Source organism: Elephantulus edwardii, unplaced genomic scaffold (genome assembly GCF_000299155.1).
Source record: "Elephantulus edwardii isolate Elephantulus edwardi_28Jun2011 unplaced genomic scaffold, EleEdw1.0 scaffold00034, whole genome shotgun sequence".
NCBI lineage: Eukaryota > Metazoa > Chordata > Mammalia > Macroscelidea > Macroscelididae > Elephantulus > Elephantulus edwardii.
This window is the reverse complement of record NW_006399784.1, coordinates 17,531,032-17,552,407: the sequence shown is the minus strand read 5'-3', so window position 1 is coordinate 17,552,407 and position 21,376 is coordinate 17,531,032. Positions and strand designations below refer to the sequence as shown.

General features: G+C 40.1%; 1 protein-coding gene across 2 annotated transcripts in view; it reads left to right on the top strand.

Annotated features, from left to right (window-relative positions):
* KIAA0922 (KIAA0922 ortholog) overlaps positions 1-21,376 on the top strand; it is a 221,679-nt gene that overhangs the window by 122,710 nt on the left and 77,593 nt on the right. The window lies entirely within an intron of this gene.

Below are 21,376 nucleotides of genomic sequence, written 5' to 3'. Positions count from 1 at the left end.
ATTGTAATTAATATTATTATTAATGAAAATTTACAGAGACTTTGGATTTCTGTTCATTCATTATTGCACCTTTCTCCCTGCCCACTTCTCTCCCTGAGTTCTCTCTTCTCTTTGATAAGTAAACGAAAAATCCTTTCATTGTTATACAATCCCTCTGTCTACTCCACTATGCAGCCTTCGTTCTGGACTCCTGTCATGACAGAAAAACAAATTGGCTCTGGAAAAAAAATAATCAGAACATACCTTAGAAACAATGGTGGTGAGAATTTGTCTCACATACTTTGGACCTTCTACGTTATAGGAGAGCTCGTCCCTAGAGAATGAGGCCACGCTTGGTGCATTAGAGGCTCAGTGAGGGGGAAGGCCTGCAATGAGATGTGTTGACCCAGTGGCTCCACTGATGAACTCAGACTTAACAAAAATTGTAAGGATGGGACAGGATCAGGCTGTACATTGTTCTGTTGTGCATTGGGTTACATTGTGTAGGAACTTGCTCCGTACCCATCAGATGCAACAATAAAGGAATAAGTGCTAACTGAAAACAGAGATGCTCTTTTTTTTCTTCTCTAATCAAATCTAATCTAATCTAATTTTTATATTTTAAAATTAATTTTAATGAATGTTTATAGAGATTTTGGATTTCCATACATTCATTGTTACATATTTCTCTCTGCCTACTCCTCCCCCCAGTTCACACTTCTCTTTGAAAAGTAAAAGAAAAATTCCTTCATTGGTATACAATCCCCCCGGCCCCCCTGCCTGCCCCAAGTACACTCTACTGTGCAACCTTAATTCTGGACTCTTGTCATAACTGTAATACCCAGTCATATATTGCTTTCAAACAGTTCTCTCCCTCATCTGTTTCAATGCAGTATACATAATTTTTCCAGTTTTTCTCAGTGTCACTCCAACCATCATGTCAGTCACTTTCTACAACAGTGGCACCATACAGTATTTGTCCTTTTGTGACTGAGATACTTCACTCAGCATAGTGTCCTCCAAGGTCACCCATTTTGATTAATATTGCATGAGTTCCTTGTTTTTCAATACAATGTAGTATTCCATTGTGTGAATATACCACAGCTTCTCATCCATTCGTTTGCTGATGGGCACTTAGGTTGTTTCCAGCTCTTTGCTATTGTGAACAAAGCTGCAATAAACATGAATGTGCGTGTATCTGTCTGATTGGCAGTTATGGTTTCTTTAGGGTATATTTCCAGTAATGGAATTGCTGGATCAAACGGTATTTCTATTTGCAGCTTTTTGAGAGAGTGCCATATAGCCTTCCATAGTGGTTGCACCATTTTACACTCCCACCAGCAGTGAATAAGGGTTTCAGTTTCTCCACAACCTTGCCAGCATTTATTGTTTGCTGCTCTGTTAAATTTTGCGATTCTTACTGGGGTGAGATGATTGGAAAACTATCTGTAGAAAACTCAAGTAAGATCCACAACTTACTCCAAACAAAAAACCAACTCAAAATAGATCATGGGGACCTACGACTAAAACCAAGGACTATACATATCATTAAAGAAATGCTTGGAAGAACTCTAGAAGTCCTAATCCACAGCATAAACAGTCTTCCAAGCATCCTGGAAAATCTGCAACCAGGAGAGGATAAAATAGATGAAATGGGACCTTTTAAGAACCAAATCCCTATGCACATCCAAAAACTTCTCTAACAGAGTAAAAAGGGAAGCCACAGATTGGGAAAAAAATATTTGGTAATGACATGTCAGATAAGGGACTTACATCTAGAATTTATAAAATACTTAAGGACTACAATAAGATAAAAGTAAATAACCCAATTGAAAAATGGGCACAGGATATGAACAGTCACATCACCAAAGAAGACATTCAGATGGCCGACAAGCACATGAAGAAATGTTCAAAATCCCTAGCTCCAAGAGAGATGCAAATCAAAACAACTATGAGATACTGTCTCACCCCAGAGATGCTCTTTTACTGGGGGATAGCTAACAGCTTTGGATTTTTCAAATCTCTATCAACTCCCACTGTATGCCATCCCTTCTAGTATATTGTTTTATTTTTTGCTTTGCCTGCTGTACTTGTAATCATCCTTTAAGACTTAGCTCTCATTATCCAATTATCACCTCCTTAGGAATCTCTCTAGGCTTCCATGAAGCCTTTGTCCTAGGTCCCCATGTCCACACCCTGCTTTCATGTTCATTGTCTAGTGTTGTCTGCCCCCACTTGTTTCCAGAGTTACTGGGAAAAGGGTCTTTTTCAATTTTGCAGTCTCAACATTTTGCCTAGTGTTTTAACGCATTGAGGATGTCATGGCTTTTAATAGATGGATGAGTCAATGGCAATCTCAGTTGAGGTCTTCACAGATGGCATTTCTACCGGTTGTAGCATTTAAGCTCCATATAACTTCACCTTCTGACCACGTCCACCAGTTTGACCTTCATCAGATTTACTACCCGGGCAGGTGGTATTATTCTTATTTTAGAAATTGTAGAATCAACTTAGAGTTTAAATTACTTGGTGGAGTTCTAGAGTAGGTCCAGACTTGGCTAAGTATGTTTTAATTTCCCCCCATATATAGTAAACGCCATAATGATTTTAATATTTATTGACATAAAATTTAGGGTCTAAGGAAGTTAAATGCAAATAAATGCTGTTTTTAGCATTTCTATGGTGCCAGAAAAGTAGAGAGAGCTAAACAGTAGAGAAAGGACCTGGTAGATTTGAGTGTATTACATGTTATAATGTTGTGTAGTTTTCCCAGATTGCAGTCTTGATGACTATGTAGAAAATGCTTGACAAGTAAATAGCTGAATATAAAACAAAAGATATCTATCAGAATATAAAGTATGATTATAAATGTAGCTATATGACAGCATATAATATGTACTTGGGTTATAAGCATAAGAAAGCAAGAGATTTTGTTTTGTGGTGTTGACTTTAGTTGTTTTGTTATGAGTTGCAGTGACCCAAAGCACAGCAGCTCTGTACAGTTTTATCAGTTACTATTGTAACTGCTCTATCCTGTGCCAATCTTATTGTCTCTGACGCACCTACCCCACTATCCCTGTCACTGAATGAATCCATCTCATCAAGGGTCTTCCTCTCTTGGGCTGTCCCTCTACCCTCCCAAACATGATGACCCTCTCCCAGGACTGGTCCGTCATTGCAGCATGCCTGAAGTATGACACACGGAGCTTTAGAATCCTTGCCTCCAAGGAGAATCCTGGTTTCATCCTCTTCAGGACAAACCTGTTTGTTACAATGGTATATTCAATACTCATCTCCAGAACCTGAACTGAATCTAAACCATTTGGAGAACATGCCTGTAATTTATTTGTATAAAACCCAATATTTGAAGTTGACATTATCTAATAAGTTTCTCTCAGAGATTGAAAAGAAATACAGATATTACCGTTGGATTAATTGTAAAACCATATCTAATGTTAGGACAATATTGGTCAGAAACACCAAGAAGTTTGAAGTAGAACTTGAGACCCAGGTATTTTCTGTGTTTGTGCCTGTGTGTGGCTTCCCCCCCAAATCCATGGGGTCATATTATTGGATTGGCTAAAGGAAATATCATGTCTTCCTGGTATTCTATGATTATTTTTTTTCGCTCCTCTCTTTGTATTCTATGATTATAAAGAATTATAAGAATGCATAGGAAAGCCAGGGAAGTGAAAAATTGGAAATAAGATCTGAGACCACAGTCAAACAGCAAAGGTAAATATGATTGATATTCGTAAATCTTTTCAATGCTTTTCCCCAAGTATGTGTGTGTATGGGGGTCATGGGTCCTGCTGTCGGATTGTGTAAAGGAGGGATTATCTCTGGGATTTTGTGTGATATCTAATACATTTCATATCAGGAGTTCCTGACCTTTTGCAATTGGCCCGGCCTTCCGTTTTGGTGTGTTGAAGTCAGAGCCTGTGCCTGCCTGTGGGTGACAGGTGCCGAGCAGGGGCCTGGCAGCGTGGGGGAGGGTACTGGAGCCTCTCCCCGCTCATGGCCTTCCTCAGTGCTGTTCCCTGTCAATTAAATGTGGCATTCTGGAAGGCAAGCTCTAGAGTGAGTGTAGGGAAGAGAACAAGGGACGTTTTCCCAGTTAGAGTTGTATAGAGGAGAAAAAGAAAGGAACAACTTCCTCACTTAAGTAAGTTGCAAAGATTTGATCTGAGATCTCAGGTGGGCACAGGGCAATGTTCCGGGATCCTGTATGTGTCCTCTTGCTTTAAATGAAAACCAAACCCACTGCCGCTATGTGGGTTCTGACTTCTGGTGACTCTGTAGGACAGATTAGAACTGTCCTACGGGGGGATCTGTCCGAGGTGGTAAATTATTATGGAGTGGCTGAATCTCTTTGTCCTTCAGAGTGACTGATGAGTTCAAACTGTTACCTTCCAGTTAGCAGCCAAATGCTTAACCAGTGCCACACCAGCGTTCCTTCTCTTACCTGACACTGTTCTATAAAGAGTTAAAAGAACGAAATGGTCTGTATCTGATATTTGAATGTTCCTATAATTGCAATACATGTGTAATCATAATTTAACATTTGTTTGTATGATAAAAGTACTCTCCTTCCCCCTATTAGAAATCCTTAGCTGTCAAACTCTGAAAACTTCTTACTATTTGTTGAGGGATTACTCAGTCTCTCCTCCTCGTCCTTCTTCTTAGTATAGTTTTTATGAAATTGTGTAAATCATCTACAGGGTGGTTTTTTGTTTGTTGGTTTGTTTTCCATTAGAGCCTCAAGTGAGAATGATTGGATGGAATGGGAGCCTGGGAAGAGAAGAGAGGGTGGCGGGTTGGTGAACAGAAGCAGGGAAGAAGGACTGACAGAAGGAAGCAGACATGAGGACTTTAGAAAGAGGAAGAGCAGGAAGTGGGGGTGTAGGTGTTTCTGGTTTTTTTTTCTTTCATGGTTGTGGCCAGGAACCGCCTGCCACCCGCCCTGTGATCTATCCCCTGCTTGCCACTGAAGAGAGGCTCTCTTCATGCACTATCTTCCTCTCATTTTCTTTTGTTTTTAGCTGCTGTGAGAAATAACTTCCTGGCTCTTTCAGTTCGGTGTTTTCTTTTTTTTTAAAAAAAATCTGCCCCGTGTGAATGGGGTAATTGACTAACTCCTTATTGAAAACTTCATTCTTGTTGTAGCCAGTATAATACTCAGAAGGTCTTTGTTATCTGTGTATTTTCCTTTACTAGATTATATACTCCCTCAGGAGTCTTGGCTGGCACAGTGGCAGAAAGCTGGGCTGTTAATGAAAAGGTTACTAGTTCAAATCCACTGCTGCTTTGTGGGAGAACAACATGGCACACTGCTTCCATAAAGATTTACAGTCATGGCAATCCATTGGAATTCTTCTCTGTCCTGTAGGGTGGCTATGATTCAGAATCTATTCAGTGGTGATGGTTTTTCTTCAAAACTCTTTAAGAGCAGGAATATTATACCTTAATGAGTATTTTTGTTCTTGTCCTCTAGAACAGTTGTTTTGTGGTTTTGGTTTTTTGTTTGTTTTAACAGTATAGTAGATGAGAATTAAGTGCTTGATATTTGAATAAATAAATGTTATAAACTGTACTTTTGACGAAATCTTGGGTCATAAACTTCAGCTTCTTTCAGACATTCATTTTATTGTTGTTGTTAGGTGCTGTCTTGTCAACTGTGACTCACGGCAGCCCTGTGAACAACAGATCTGAACCTTGCCCTGTCCTCAGCCGTCCTCTCCATCTCTGATACGCTAGAGCCCGTTGTTGTCACAGTGACAATCCGTCTTGTTGGGGGTCTTCCTCTCTTTCTCTGACCCTCTACCTTTCTCAGAATGATGTTCTTTTCCAAGGACTGGCCTCTCCTGACAACGTCCTCCAGTTATGTGAGATAAGGTTTCATCATCCTTGCTTCCAAGGAGCACCGTGGTTGCACTTCCTCCAAGATAGACTTGTTCTTTTGTCAGTCATCTTATTAGAATACTCAAAATTTGTTAGAGGACTTGAAGATCCCCATATACTGAACAGATCCTCAGTATTTAAAGATCTAAGTGTTAGGGAATTAAATATCAGCTTTGTGTTACTGATAGGTGGCATTCTCCTTTCTAATCTGAGATTAGAGAGCGAGTAGATAGTAATGCTTCACATTCCTGGGTGATGCATATGGTTAAATGCTCAGCTGCTGTCTTAGGTAACTAATGCTGTTGTAACAGAAATATTCCAAGTTGATCTCTCTCTGTCTCTCTCATTACTGTTGAGCAGAACTGACTTATAACTGATCCTTCATTGGATTTCCGAGGCTGTAAATCATGTGGGAAGAGATTTCCCATCTTCCTCCTCACTGGTAGTCGCCCTTACTTCCTCTACTCACGAGTTGATTCATACTGCCTTTGAGTTAGCAACACATTTTCCCACAGACTTCACTATCAGAGCTCCTTAGCTGACAAGTGGATAGCTTTGACAAACAAATTCACTTAGTTCAGGAAGCTAGAAGACAGTATTCACAGGGCCAGTTTCAGGGGCAGGCTTTCTCTCTGTGTCAGTTCTGGGATAAGAGCTTTGTCTCCTTTCAAAATTTATTCAGATTCCTTGGAGATCTCCATGTGCCTTGACATCCGTCTTCCCCAGGATCTGGGAGGTTCTCAGCACAGAGATGCTGGCTCCAGAGCATGTATTCTGCCTTCCCTTCTTTTCTTGGTGATAAGTTACTCTTTCCTTTTATTTCTTGTAAGAATAAAAGATGATGCAAGCCACACCCCATGGATATTTGCCTAATGTTGGCTCAGGGCTGTGACTTGAGTAAGAGTATTAGATACTTGAGTAAGATTATTAAATCCTACCCTGTCCGCCAAATCTTGCCTCCTTAACGTAACAACATAACCTGACTTAATTTTGTCTAACAACAAAAAAAAAAAGTCAGGGTTTAGAATACATCATAGATAGAGGATAATTACATCAGAAAAGATCATGGGGATAATTAGATCATTCTATAACTGTCAAATCATATCACCTTGTAACTTCCAAACTACTGAGAATTCATGATCTAGCTAAGTTAGTAAATATTTTGGAGGGGCACATTTTCATTCATGACAGTTAATAACTCCAGGTGCCTCAGAAGAATGGCTTAATGATCCACTTTTGAAAGGATCTCCTCTATTGACAACCCTCTGGAGCATGGTAGACATAGTCTACTGTGAGTTGAGATTAACTAGACAGTGGTTGGTTTCGCTTTGATTTTATCAGCCATGTTAGACTTGCGTGACTCACTTGATGTGGAGTTTGACTCCGCAAAACCCGTATCTTTATCCAGGAAATGAAAGGAGAGAAAAAAACCCAACTGCTCCTTTAGCTTTCATCCTTCTCAGCCATCTGCAACACAAGATCATTATTTGTTGTACATTAACTAGGTGACTCTACTTCCAGAAGGATAAGGAGTACTTAGGGAAAGATTCTTCCCATTGGGGAAATCAGAGCGATGGAGAGAGAATATGCCCCTCAGTATTTGTTCTTTTAATCCATTGGACTTATCTTTCATTCATTATTCGGCATATGTGTCTCCTTCTCCAAAGCGTGTCTCTTCCTTTCCCCTTGGTATTATCTACCTGCTCCTTTGTTGATTTGTACCCTCAACTGCTGGGCTACACTGATGTTTATTCCTCAAAAGCCCTAAATGGATTAGAAGAATTCATTAGTAATGTACTCCAAGGTCACACTGTTCCCAAAGCTGAAAGTTCACTTCCTCATCTGTTACCCATCCCAAACTCTTCAACTCTGATATTCATCAAGCTTATCAGAGGTTTTGCTTTTGGGACAAATAACAATGTTGAGATACTTAAAAAAAAATTAGCCAATATAAGAATACCCTGTCATAGAGATACATAGTGTAGTGAATAAGAAAATGAATTTACCGAGCAACTTGTTTCAGATAGATCTTGGCCACGTTGCTTATCCTTCTTGGGACTCAGTTTGTTATTACGTAAAATCAGTAATAATAGTTGTACCTCATAGGATTAAAACTGTTAAATAAAGTAATATATGTGGAGAGCTTAGAACTAATACCTCGTACTTAGCCAAAAATATTAAGCACTTCTTTTTTTTAAAAAAAGACTTACTTCGTATATAAACATTTTCCTGATGTGAAACTCAAAAGGAAAAGAACATTAAAAACCAGAGTGTTAAGAAGTCCCTTGAAAAGTCATTAAAGTTGAAGGCTACAGTTTCATATAAAAATATCTTGACCTTTGTGGATAACATTCAGAGAATTAGAAATCCTCCACAGTTCCTTATTCTCTATAAACTGAGACGTCTCGGGTTTATTGTGTCATGGAGCTGGGAGACTCCTGCAGCCACAGGCTCGGTTGTCTTTCACTAAAACATGCAGTTTACGCAAAGGTTCCCAAGTTGGGCTCGCTTTCTACTGCCTCTCTTGAGTCTAGAATCAGTAGGAAACAGTACTGTCAGAACATCAGTTTTATCTCCAAGAGATTAGAAGCACGTACCTTTAGCTCCCAAAGCATAAATTCTAAATTGCCCGGTGTTGCATATCAGAGAAAAGGAAGGAGCATCAGTTTCAGCCAGATATTCAGAATCTACAGCCTAACAGCTAAATGTCATTGGGCAGAAATCTCCTATCAGGACACCGATTCTGGTACTTTGAGGATTGGGGATGAGTTTCTGTGTGAGCCAGGTGTCACTGTAGGCACTCAGTAATCCCTCAGAGTCTGGGAATACACAGCACAGTGGTCTGGTCACCAGGTCTTACTTTGTTCCCATCTGAGTTTCTGGTTCTCCTTGCTGCCCAGTGGTGTCTAGGTTCTGGAGAGCCTTTGCAGCATCTCTGTGCTGGGACTTCAGGTCCATGCTGTGGACTTGGAGAAGTTATGGACACTATTTCTTAAGGGGAGGTTTCTCCCTTTCTGCCTTATTTAGCTCAAGTTCCAAATTGTTCTTGGTAGAGTCTTTGAGAGAAGTTGCTGTTGATGCTTTGGAAACATAGGTTGCAGGGGCCCAGGTGGGCTGAGACGCCAAGTGTGGGACACTTTTTCTCTTTTCTCTTGGTTGGAGTGAGTCCGTTGGCCTGCATGGTTCACTTTTCATGAGTTTCCCCTTTGTTGTGCCTTCTCTTCAAAAACTAACAGAACTCACTGCTTTTGAGGCAGAACCGACTCAGAGCCAGTTCACCAGTGGAGTTTTTGGGAAACTGTAAATCCCATAGGAAGAGGTGGTCTGTTTTTCTCCCATGGAGCTGTTGGTGGATTCCAGTCACCAGCGAGGTGCCACCTTTGTCTAGCAGTGAAAGTCCCTACATACACACCCCCAGAGCCCTGAGTTCGTCCCTAATTCTGCAGATATTCCCTCAGGAAACCGGCAGTGACTGCTTCTTCTTCATCAGTACACTTTGAGCCTTTTGCTGTCTCTCCTTCACAAGGCTATCCAGAGTTTATCTGATTCTTGGTCTTTGAAGGCACAGCTCTTCAATCACTCTGACAGTGGATTTTGTACTTAGCTTTAAGAAGAAGAAGTATGTGTCTTCATATTTCCTAGAACTGAACTCTGGCTCTTTGGGTAAGCTATTCCAGTCCCCTGAGATCTTGCTTAGCTTTCTTTACTCGGGTTGCTTGGAACCCTGGTCAGCATAAAGAATATCCCTTTTGTCCCTCACACCCCTGTCCATTTCTGCTGCCCTCTCAGTTCAGTCCCACTGTGTATCTATTTCTTTTTTGTGTCTCTGTAACCTGACTTTTCATCTCCATTTGCTTGTTTGCTGATACGTCAGCTTTTTTCCCTAAGGGTAGTCCTCATTCTTCCTGCTTCCTCAATCTGCCTTCCTTTATTTTGTTTTTTGTTCCTCTTGTCTGAGGAGAAAACATAAGTATCTCTAACCTCTAGCATCTCTTTGGTTTCCTGAGGGAACTGGATTGCTCCAAGGACATGCCTTTGTGTCCTCTTCAGATGTGTAGTAAATTTTCCAAATTGCATCTCTGACCCAAACCAAGGTACAAGCATCTGAGAAGACTACTCTTTATAGCAGCATCTTGTTTTTTATTTACACAGACTCCTGTAATTAGTGTAAATCCATAAAAATAATTTGGAATCGTTGTATAGATCTACTATTTTGGATATTGAAATGTAAGTCTAATTGGCTCTTACACCATCAATAAGTTTAGGGTCAGAGGGTTGAGGACCAACCATGTGAATTTTAATTAAACTCATTCACAGTTTTATCTCTTAATAATGACGAAAATGAATTAAAAAGAAACAGAATTTGTTTCAGTCTGTCTTTTTATTTTATTCAGCAATTTCTAAAATACTTGATTAGAAAAGCAGCTTATGGTCATTGAATATCACAAGTGGTTAAACATTTGACTGCCAGCTAGAAAAACGGATGGTTTGAACTCAGAAGCACCTTGAAAACTTCCTGGAGCAATTTTTCTCTGTACACATGGTCACTGTGAGCTGGAATCAGTTCAATAGCAACAAGGATAAAAGCAACAGATAGCTTTCTGTAAGCTTGTAGGTCCATTTTGAGCAGAGCTTTAACTAAGATACCATTGCAGCCTCATTCTGGACATGGTTGGGCCTGTAAAGCTGTGCATTTGTTTCTCAAGGTCAAGGTACAGCAGTCTGTATCATAAAACCTGAACGTTTGCTGAGTCCTAGGACCTGGTTCAAGGCCAGAGTGAGGCCTCTAGGGCTCATTTGCCATTTGCTTATGGCCCAGAAGCAGCCAACTGAATAAAAATAGGAACTTGCCTTGGACAGAGCTGTCATAGGCCGTGTGACTTACCAAGGTGAAAATCCCACATGGTTCTCCTAAAATGGCCAGTGCCGGATATAGTAGTTAAAGGCCAGCCACCAAAAGTGAAAGCCAAAGAATTGCACAGTGTAGGCCACTGTCACTTTGTCCCTCAAGGGACTTCAGTGGTTTTTGTGTGTGTATGTGTTTTATTTTTTTTTTAATTTGTATTTTATACTTGTTTATTTACAAAATTCATATGCATTGTTTTTCATAGTGGATCTTTCCCATTTCCTTCACCTATCCCTCCCTCCACCTACCAAACTGTGATTAATAGCCCCTGCCCATCCTCACCCTTCTGCTCTTACCCCCACCCCATCCTTACCCCATCCTTGTACTAGATCTGCAATTAGTGTCTTATACAATATTTGTCCTTATGGGACATAAAAGTTCGTTCACCTAGCATAATGCTCTCCAGTCCCTCCCAAGTTAGGTAGTGATTGACAAAATCATTGCTCCTTCATGCTATGTAGTATTCCATTGTGTGAATGTACCATAATTTCTCAAGCCATTTGATTGTGGTTAGACATTTGAGCTGTTTCCATGTTCTTGGCCATGGTGAATAATGCTGTTATGAACATTGTTGTACACGTCTCTGTGAGGAAGCGCCAAACTGTCTTCCAGAGTGGTTGTACCATTTTACTTTCCCACCAACAATGTGTAAGAGTTCCTATCCTCTAGAGTAGCCACATCTTCTCCGACACTTAGTGTTTGCTGTCCTCTTAAACTTTGCCACTGCTACTGGAGTGCGATGGTATCTCATTGTGGTTTTGATTTTCATCTTTCTTATTGCCAGTGATTTTGAGCATTTCTTCATGTGTCTGTTGACCGTCTGAATATCTTCCTCTGAAAATTCCATGCCTTTTTCCTATTTTGTAATTGTGTTATCAGTCTTTTTCTTGTGGAGGCCCTGTAGAACTCTAAACTTTTGATATGAGACCCTTGTCTGAAATGGTATTGCCAGATGTTTTTGCCCAGTCAGTCAGTTTTCTTTTCACTCTGTTGGAAAATGATTTTTGATGCGCACCAAGATTTAATGTTTAGACTACAAGGACCTCAGTTGTGAAGGTTTGAAATTTGTTCCTCAAATTAATTTCTTTCTCGCTATCATGGATCTAGTGCGTGCGTGCACATACACACACGTATGTATGTATGTATGTATTTTTTTTCTGATGGGCTGAATTGTGTGTAGTGAATAAGACTTCTTTCTTTTCTCAGATTCCAAACCAATTATGAAAGAAGTCCAATATAATCAGATATGTTTAAGAAAAAAAAAATTTTTTTCTCTTGGAAACCAAAGCAGGGAGAAGAAGCGTTTCCCACTAAAAACTTTTATGTGGAGAAAAATGCTTCACATTAGTGTCCAAATGATTTTTATGGGATTGCACTAAGTAAATACATTAACGGTGAATGAACAAGTGAAAATAATAAGAGCTCTTTTGAGGACCTATTCTGTGCCAGGTGGTTTGTGTATGTACCTCCAGTAGTGCTCATAATATCACTGTGAATTTAATAACTCCATTTTATACAAGAAGCAGCAGATTCTTGGAGAAGTTAGGGAATGTTTCCAGGGTTTTGTAGCTGGCATTTGATCCTAATCCTATTGAGACTGCAAGGCTACTCAATAATAGTGACTTTTCAAAAATGATAATGGATAGGGAAAAAAATGTTGTATGTTATGTAAACATATTTTACTCATAGCAGACTAGTTCCTAGTTTCTGGTCAATACATTTTACCGAGTGTGCTTATTGACATGGCAAATTTTATGTCAGTGATTAAATATATGAGAAATACAAGATGACGGTGGAAATAAAACACAAGGGTTGCTTCATATCATTGTAAAACAACCAGCTATACCCTGCTTAATAATAGCTTAGCCGTGCCCCATCTGTTATGCAGGAAACTAAATTTGGACTTAAGTTACGGGTTATTAATGTTATATAGTATACACTCATGAAAATACTTGTGAGGTTGGTGGATTCCCCCCTCTTTTTAACAAGATTATTTGAGAAATAAAAGTGAGTTGTAGTACTTGCTGTGCATCTGGGTTGCCTGCTGAAATGGTCATGTGGATTACACAATATTTGTGCTCCTATCAATGTTTGTTGTTATATACCACTGAGTTGCCTGCAACTCATAGAGATCCTATACACAGAAGCTCTGAATCCTACCCTATCCTGAGCCAGTATCATTGTCTCAAACACTCCTTCCCCTGTTACTCCAGTCACTTTGTCAGCCCATCTCATCCAGAGTTTTCCTCTCCTGCATTGTCCCTTTGTGCTTCCAAGCATGACGTCCTTCTCCAAGAACTGACCCTTCATGGCAACATGCCCACAGTATGTGAGATGGAGCTTCACAGTCCTTGCCTGCAAGGAGAAACTTCCTCTTACCATTGGCCTCCCATGGAATGTTCAGTACTGCAACTCAAAGACATCAGTCCTCCTTCTGTCATCCTTAATCAGCTCTCTGATGTGTAGCAAGGAATTGTGAAGACCACGCATAGATCTCACACACTTTAGTGTCTAGACTGGCATTGTTTCTCTTAGCACTCTGGAGAGGTCCCTGACAGCAGATTTTACCAATATAATTCATCTTTTGATTTCCTGATTGCTGGTGCCAAGAGTGTTGACTACAGAGCCAAATAAGCTGAAATTGTTAACAGTCTCAATCTCTTCTCCATCTATCTTTCTGCTACCAGTTAGCCCCGTGTTTAGAATCTTTGTCTTCTTGATGTTGAGTTCCAATAGTATTGACGACTCTAGTCTTCTGTAGCAGACGCTTCAGGTCCTCCTCAGTTTTGGCAAGCAAGGTTGTGTCATCTGTATAACACAGGTTGTTAGTGAGTCAAATGCCTTTGCATAGTCCATAAAACACAAATAGACACCCCTCTGGTACTTTCTGCTTTTGGCCAGGATCCATCTGACATTGGCAGTGATGTTCGTAATGACATGGCTGCTTGTAAACCCAGCTGTATTTCTGGTAGTTCTCTGTTAATGTACCATTCCAGGCTTTTTTGTATAATCTTCAGCAGGATTTTGCTCGTGTGATAGTAGTGTTATTGCTTGATAATTTCCACACTTGGTTGGATCACCTTTTTCTTGGAATGGGAATAAGTACAAATCTCTTCCAGTCAGTTGGCCAGGTGGTTGTCTTCCAGGTCTCTTGGCACAGCCTGGTGAGCACATCCAGTGACCTGTCATTGAACCTGCCAGTATCAGGGATTTTCCTCAAATGACCTCTAAAATTTAGCATTCCAAACTCTGAAAGGGGAGGGAAATGGAATCTAAGGATAGCTTTTAAGTAATTGTTTGAATTTTATGTTCTACTCCTGACGTAGAAGGTTTTCACATGTGGCTTATTACGCGAACACTGTAATTTAAACAGCTTGCTTGTTCACTTTATCTGAATTTTTTTGTGCATATGTTATGTTGTTGTTGATTGCCATTGAGTTGAGCACAACTCATAGCAACAGTATGAACAGAAAGCCTGAAGCCTATCTAAAGTTCATAGAGTTTGCAGAGGCATGTTATTTAGGAAGTGGGTGTCATTCCTGCTTCCAGTTTTGTATATATAAATTTATATTTTACGTACTTTCTGTTGACTCTCATTTAGATATAGCGTATTGTTTTGTGGGTTTAGGTTATTTTTAAAGAAAATTTATTATTTTGTCTGTGTGTACCATCTAATTGGATCTGACTGGTACAGGAGGAAATTGTCCTTCCTTCTCCAGCAGAGAATCTGGTGGATTTGAACCATGCACCTCTGGGATTGCAGTGCAACTTCTTGCCACTAGGCCACCAGAGCTCCCCCTAGATATACTTTATTTTTACAGAGCTGCTCAGGAGATTGCTCATCTTTCTCCTCAGGAGTAGCTGTTGGATGCATGCTGCTGGAGAGGACCATCTTTGGGTTAGCTGCAGATTTTCATTTGTGCGATTTTCCCCCCCTAAAGTTTCACATACCTCCCACCCCTACCCTTGTACACACACTCTCCTTTTCTCTCTCTCACACACACACATACACTCCCCCAGACATACACCTTCCACACACCTTGTGCCCTTGCCTTATGTAAGAAACCCAGTTTTTCTGAGCAAGTAAAGAAAGATGAGTTTTTGTGTCCAGTTCTCTAAATTCATTAAGCTCCCCCCCATACCACAAAGCAAGGGAAAACATGCTATGCAGAATAGGTTTTTAACATTTCTGTTTTCTTGATTGTTATATTATCTTTTGATATGACTGCCTAATGCACATGTCCATGCTGAAGAACTTTTATTTGTTCTCTTTGATTTTGGAAAAAATACTGACTAGGGTTAAAAGACTCATTTGTTGTAGTTACTTTAACTGTCCCCAGGACCTTTGATAAGTCACTTAACCACTTCAAGCCATATATTTTTTCTATTTTCAAAGAGGATAATGCCATAAACTTTTCTCAATGCTGTTAGAGAATGGTTGTTTATGTAGTTAAAACTTTATTATTTGTAGTACTTAATAGAAAAATTCACATAGATATTTCAAAAATAATTTTTGGCAGTTTAAAATAGAGAATTAGAGGTCCCCCCCTTTTCTAATCTGATCAGCCACGCTCATGGATGAGGAGATGTCTTTCAGCTGTCAGCTCTGCTGTGATAAATACGCTCAGCTGGCCCTTTGGGGGAGTTTGGGAATCTCAGTGGCAGCCGTTATCCCAAAGGGCTGGTCCTTCGTTGCAGCTTCCTTTGCTAAGCCAGGGCTGCAGTAATGCTATTCTTTCATGAACTTGAAAATTTCTCATTTAGAACAATTTGATTATCTTCAAAGATAGTTTAGAGGTGCTAGAACTCCCCCTTGTGGGATTCCAAAATAGGTTCTACAAATAGCAAATGAAACAAAGTAGTGGTTTATTTTTTGCTAATACCTCTAACTAATAAAAGAATCTTATTTAAAGTGACAGTTTATGAATTTATCTAGAAACTTAGCAGTAGTGACAGATTTTAGGCTCAGAAATCACCATTATACTATTGTGCAGGTTGGCTTATGAGTTTCAGATAGTAATTGTGAAAAAGAATAGTCCTTAGAACCTCTGGCCTGTTGACTTGACATAGCCCCATGTAGGGGCCAGGGCTGAGCGAGGAGACCACCAGGTCTGAAATGCAGAGAAAACTGTGAGCTCCTGAACTTGCAGTTGATGCCCATTTGAATCTAGCCATGAATGGTTGGGGATGAGTTGACCAAAACCCACGCAGAGGTAGAGAAGATCCATGCTGCAAGCTAGAATTGCTCATGATTGCTGCAGCTTTTTGCCTTGCTCTGGACTTATCTTTGCTTGTGGATGAAGATGCTCAGAAGTTTCCAAGTTCAACAGAGGAACTTTCAGCAAAAAGGCCATGCTTGTTCCTTGAGAGGACTGGTGCGGTAGAAATGGGCCAATCAGAAATTGACTCACTAAGAGGGGAGTATGAGGGCATGAGGGGTGAAGAAGCCACCTTACATGCTTTTATGAATGTGGTTATTAGTACAGTGATTTTAAGGGGGGGAAAACTCCCACAAGATAAAGAAATGAAATGTAAATAAAAGACTATATAAAACACAATGTACATGCATGAAACAATGTATATGAGTCAAAAATATTGTTTTTACACCTTTCACATATTACCAAGGAATCCTGGGTGGCATGCTAACAACAAGGTTGATATTTTGAAACCACCAGGACCTCAATTGGAGAAAGATACAGCAGTCTGTTTCTGTATCCTTAGATGCACCGTGAGCCATTGTTTCTGTTCTGTCCTATTAGGATCGCTGGGCATAGAAATCCACTTGATGGTAGTGAGGGTTTGGTTTTGTTATTTTTTTGGTTTTTTGGGTTTTTTTTTTTGCTTATGTTTTTAAAAAGAACATATTCTTGATATTCAAAGAAATAGTTTAGAAAAGGAAATGACTTTTTAGTGAAGACCTATAACTTAAATGGTCAGTATGATGAAGTGCATTAAAATGAGGTAGGACCAGGTATATTACAGAATGTCAGGCAAGGGCTGCATGGATATGCATAATTGGACCTCCCTGAGAGTGAACTTAAGCTGAGACTTGGAAGATGAATTGAGTTTACTAGAGATGGAGGGAAATGGTCTGGATTGGTTCAAGGCAGGGACAGAAGAAATTCGTAGACTGAAAAGCAAAACAGTTGAAAGACCAGTGAGGCTGAAGCATAAACAGGCAGACACTAAGACGCGCTTCTGAATTTTTGTAGCTGCCGCTATGTGCAGCCTCTGTTTAGTTCTTTCTGGCTTGTGGTAACCCTGTGTACTCTCTAAGACCTGCAGTGGCTCCTTTTGGAAGTGGATGCCCAAGGCTTGCTTTCTTAGCTGTACATGAGTGGATTAAAACCTCTGCTGCTTTAGTTCATAGTCATGAAGAGTTACGTGTTTAACTCTTCACCCCACCAAGGACTCCAGGAGTTGCTACAGTAAAGAATTGGGGAGTTTGAAAGGTGTTGAGCAGATGGTAGTATTGCTTGATGTCTGTAAGTTTCCCCTTTGGAAAAAAAATCTTAGTTGTTGGAGAGATTATGCACAGCCAAACCGAATCAATGAAACCAGGCTTGTTAACCACCGAGCCAGTTCTGGCTTAGTGACCCTGAAGGACAGAGTAGGACCACCCCATGCTGTTTCCAAGGCTGGAAATGATCAGAAAGCAGGCGGCCACATCCTCATGCTGTGGAGGAGCTGGTTGTTTGGACTGATGACATTATAGCAGCTCAGTGCTTAACCGTGGTGTCCCCAGGGCTCCTATATAAGCAAAGCATAGGCCAATCTAGCAATTTCTACGTGTACCATTAAGTGACGTTGATCATACTCTTTGAGCCATCTAGCAGGCAACTGTGAGGGAGATACATGGGCAATCTCCTCTCATTAAGATTTGTGGACTCAGTAATACAACGAGAAGTCTCAACGAATCAGGACTGATTCTGTGGCAGTGAGCTTTAAAAAGATTTTCCCCCTGAGTTACTCCTCCGTGAACATAAATTCACTACTTCCAAAAGTTCTTCTCAAAGATTTTTAGTTCCCTGTTCCATCTGATCTGTAATTATTTTAAAAAGCATAGTGCTTTTAAAGCATTATTAAAGACTGACATTTTTTACTAATGAAGTTAAACTGTTATTTCATTTTGAGAAAACAGGATATTTTTGTTTAAAAATTATCTCAGGGCAGTAGTTTTAGGGATTCCTTCAACCTTCATGGTTGTAGGAGGTCTGGGATTCATGATTATTTGACATTTTGTTCTGTGCTTTTTCCTCCTTTGATCAGAATTCTACAGAATCTTGGATCAAAATATTCAATAATGGTAGCCTTAGCACCATCCAGTTCTTCATTCTCTCTTCTGACTCTCTGTTGCTCTAAGCAAATACAGACTATGATCAAGGAAAGCCACCTGCAAAAGTTAGATTATTAACACTACCCAAAACCTGGGAGGTAGAAGGGCGCACTAAGCCACCATTCATAATAAAACCTACAATAGAATTGAACTTTTACCACTTCCTTCCTGTAATTCTCATTTACATTAATCCTAGCCAACCTCTTCTATTTTCTGGGCTTTTTGCCTGGGCAAATGCTGCTCTATTGACCATATATATAGTTGGAGCCTACCTAGTGTTACTGATCACCTTATGTTGTTGTTGTTTTATTGTTATGTGCTATCAAGTTGCCTGCAACTCATAGTACATATTGTACCCTATGTACAATAGCTCTGAATCCTGCCCTGTCCTGAGCCACTCTCACTAATTCCAACACACCAACCCCCATTGCCACAGTTACTGTATCAGTTTATCTCATCGGGGTCTGTCCTTCCACCCTTCCAAGAATGATGTCCTTCTCCAGGGACTGGTCTCTCCTGGCCATGTGCCCGAAGTATGTGAGACGAAGCTTCAAAACCCTAGCCTACAAGGAGAAACTTGGTTTCACCCTCTCCAAGACAGACCTGTTTGTTTTCTTGGTGGTCCTTGGTATGTTCAAGACTCTTCTCTAGCACTATAATTCAAAGGCATCAATTATTTTTCTGTCATCCTTAGTTATTATCCAGCTCTCTGATGTGAAGTATAATTGCAAAGACCACGGACTGGATCAGTCTCTAGACATCATTGCTTCTCAGTACTCTGAAAAGGCTCCTGACAGCAGATTTACCTAATGCATTTTACCATTTGATTTCCTGACTGTTGGTGTTAAGAGTGTTGATTGTGGAGCCGAGCAAGCTGTAACTGTTAACAACCTCAATCTCTTCTCCATCCATCATGGTGCTTCAGTTCATACTGAAGTCTATTTAGTCCTTGACCTTCTGCAGCAAGTGCTTCAGGTCCTCCTCAGTTTCAGCAAGCAAGGTTGTGTCATCTGCATGACATACATTGTTGATGAGTCCTCCTCCAGTCTTGATGCCACATTCCTTCTCATAAAGCCCTGCTTCCCGAGTGATCTGTCCTGCATAGAGATTGAAAAGGTATGGAGACAGGATACATCCCTGATACACTTTTTTCGTCATTTTGAACCGTGTGTGTTACCCTGCTTTGTTCTGAGGACTGCTTCCTACTTCAAGTCTAGGTTTCTCATAAGCACAATTAAGTGTTCTGGGATACCCATTCTCTTCAAGGCTAACCACAATTTGTTGTGATCCACACAGTCAAATGTGCCTTTGCATAGCCAGAGAAACCCATGAATAGGCCTGTCTATTTGCTGAAAGTTGAGCCTCAATTTTGAGATTTGTCCCGGGTTCAAAAGATGACTAAGGTCTCCGTGGGAGTAGTAAGCTTTGCCTTTAATATGTTTTGAGGTTTGTTCGACAGTTCCGCCCACTTCACACAGGATCTTGTACTATGATCCTGGTTAGAGAGCAGCCAGCCTTGGTAGCTGGGTACCATGTAGATCTGGTTTCAGGGATATGGAAACTGAGGTTCTTGTGCTCCGTTAGTCCTTTGCACAGTTAGAGGGGGAAGAACTGGTCAAATAGAAAAGAAGAATAACCAAGAGAAAGAAAAGTGGGTGAGAAGCCAGAAATGTCAAATGGTGTTAAACTTGTAGAAGGATAAGCAACATTAAAATGTTTATTGGATATGGCCATGTAGAGGTCTTTTGGGACTTTGAAACAATTAACAGTGAGTGGTGAACTTTTAAAAATGCTTTTGTAAGCTTTAAAGTAAAATGTGGGCAAAGGAAAGATAGATTTAAAAATAGTTATTTTAGAGTAGCATACAAATCTTATTCTTCTATTTATGTTTAGCAGATGCTAGCAATTATCTTTTCAAAATTATGGTAATATATATAATAAAACATGTGCCATTTCATCCATTTTTTATGTGAGAATAGACACTCCGTATGCTTACTGTGTTATGCCTGTCACATTTCTCCACATCCAGAGTTTTCATCAACCACCTTGCCTGATTATCACTCATACACACTATACCCCTACACCCTGCATATTCTTACTCAATTAAGAAAATTCATTATTAGTTATGTCATGTTAGTTGTTGTTATGTGCTGTTGAGTCACCTCAGACTGATAACAGGCCTCTGTACAAGAAAACAAACTCCCGTGGCCAATTTCACAGTCATAAGCCCAGTCTTAATAGTGGGCTGCCAGTCTATCTGGTGAAGTTTCTTCCTGTCTTTCACTGACCCTCTGCTGTTCCAAGCATGATGTTCTTGTCCAAGGACTGGCCCCTCCTCCTGGCAACATACTTAATGTACTGGCGACAAAATCCTTGCCTCTGAGGAGCACTCTGGCTGCAGTTTTTCCAAGACAGATTTATTTGTTCTGTTTGGCAGATCATATTAGTTAGGTCATAAAATATTTACCCTTTTCTGTCTGACTTACACAACAAAATTTTGAAGGTTCAGCCACGTCTTCTTAGCATGTGTCAGAATTTTTTCTTTCTGACTGAATAATACTTCTTTGTCTGTAAATGCCACATTTTATTTATCTGTTTTCTGTTGATGGGCATTTGGGTTGCTTCCATCTCTGCACTTTTTCGAATGACGCTGCAGTAGTGTACTTTGGCATTCAGTGTCTGATTGAATCCTTGCTTTGCGAACTTTTGATTATGTATCTAGGTGTGATGTTACTGGATTCTGGAATTCTTTCAGCTTTTTCAGCACTAGCAAATACTTTTTCAAAGTGCCTTTGATTAAGTTTGGTTTTATCTACAAGCCGAGTTAACTACTTTAACAGCATTTAAATAATGCAATAGGTTTCCCTCTTTTTTGACCTCCTGTACTTTTAACTACCTGAATGATAAAGTGGTTAAAATGTACTTTTTAAATTATGTGCTTAGATAGTTCTTATAAATGTAACAGTTTAAACGTCAGCATGGTGGTTGAACTTGATGTTAAAGCTTGCTGGGGTTAACCATGCTCAGCCACAGTTAGATCAGCCCAAGATGCTGCCTTTTCCGTGTCATATTCTGAATGAGGCGCTCAGATTCAGTACCTTTTAATAATGTGGTGTATATGGTGTGGCATCAGGTTTAAAGAAAGGCAATCTCCTGGTGCAGATTCATTATTTTGACATATTGCAGGACTTTTTGGTGTATTCACACACATGGCTGCAGCCTCTATCCACCTTTTCAGGGTCTGTATCCCTTTA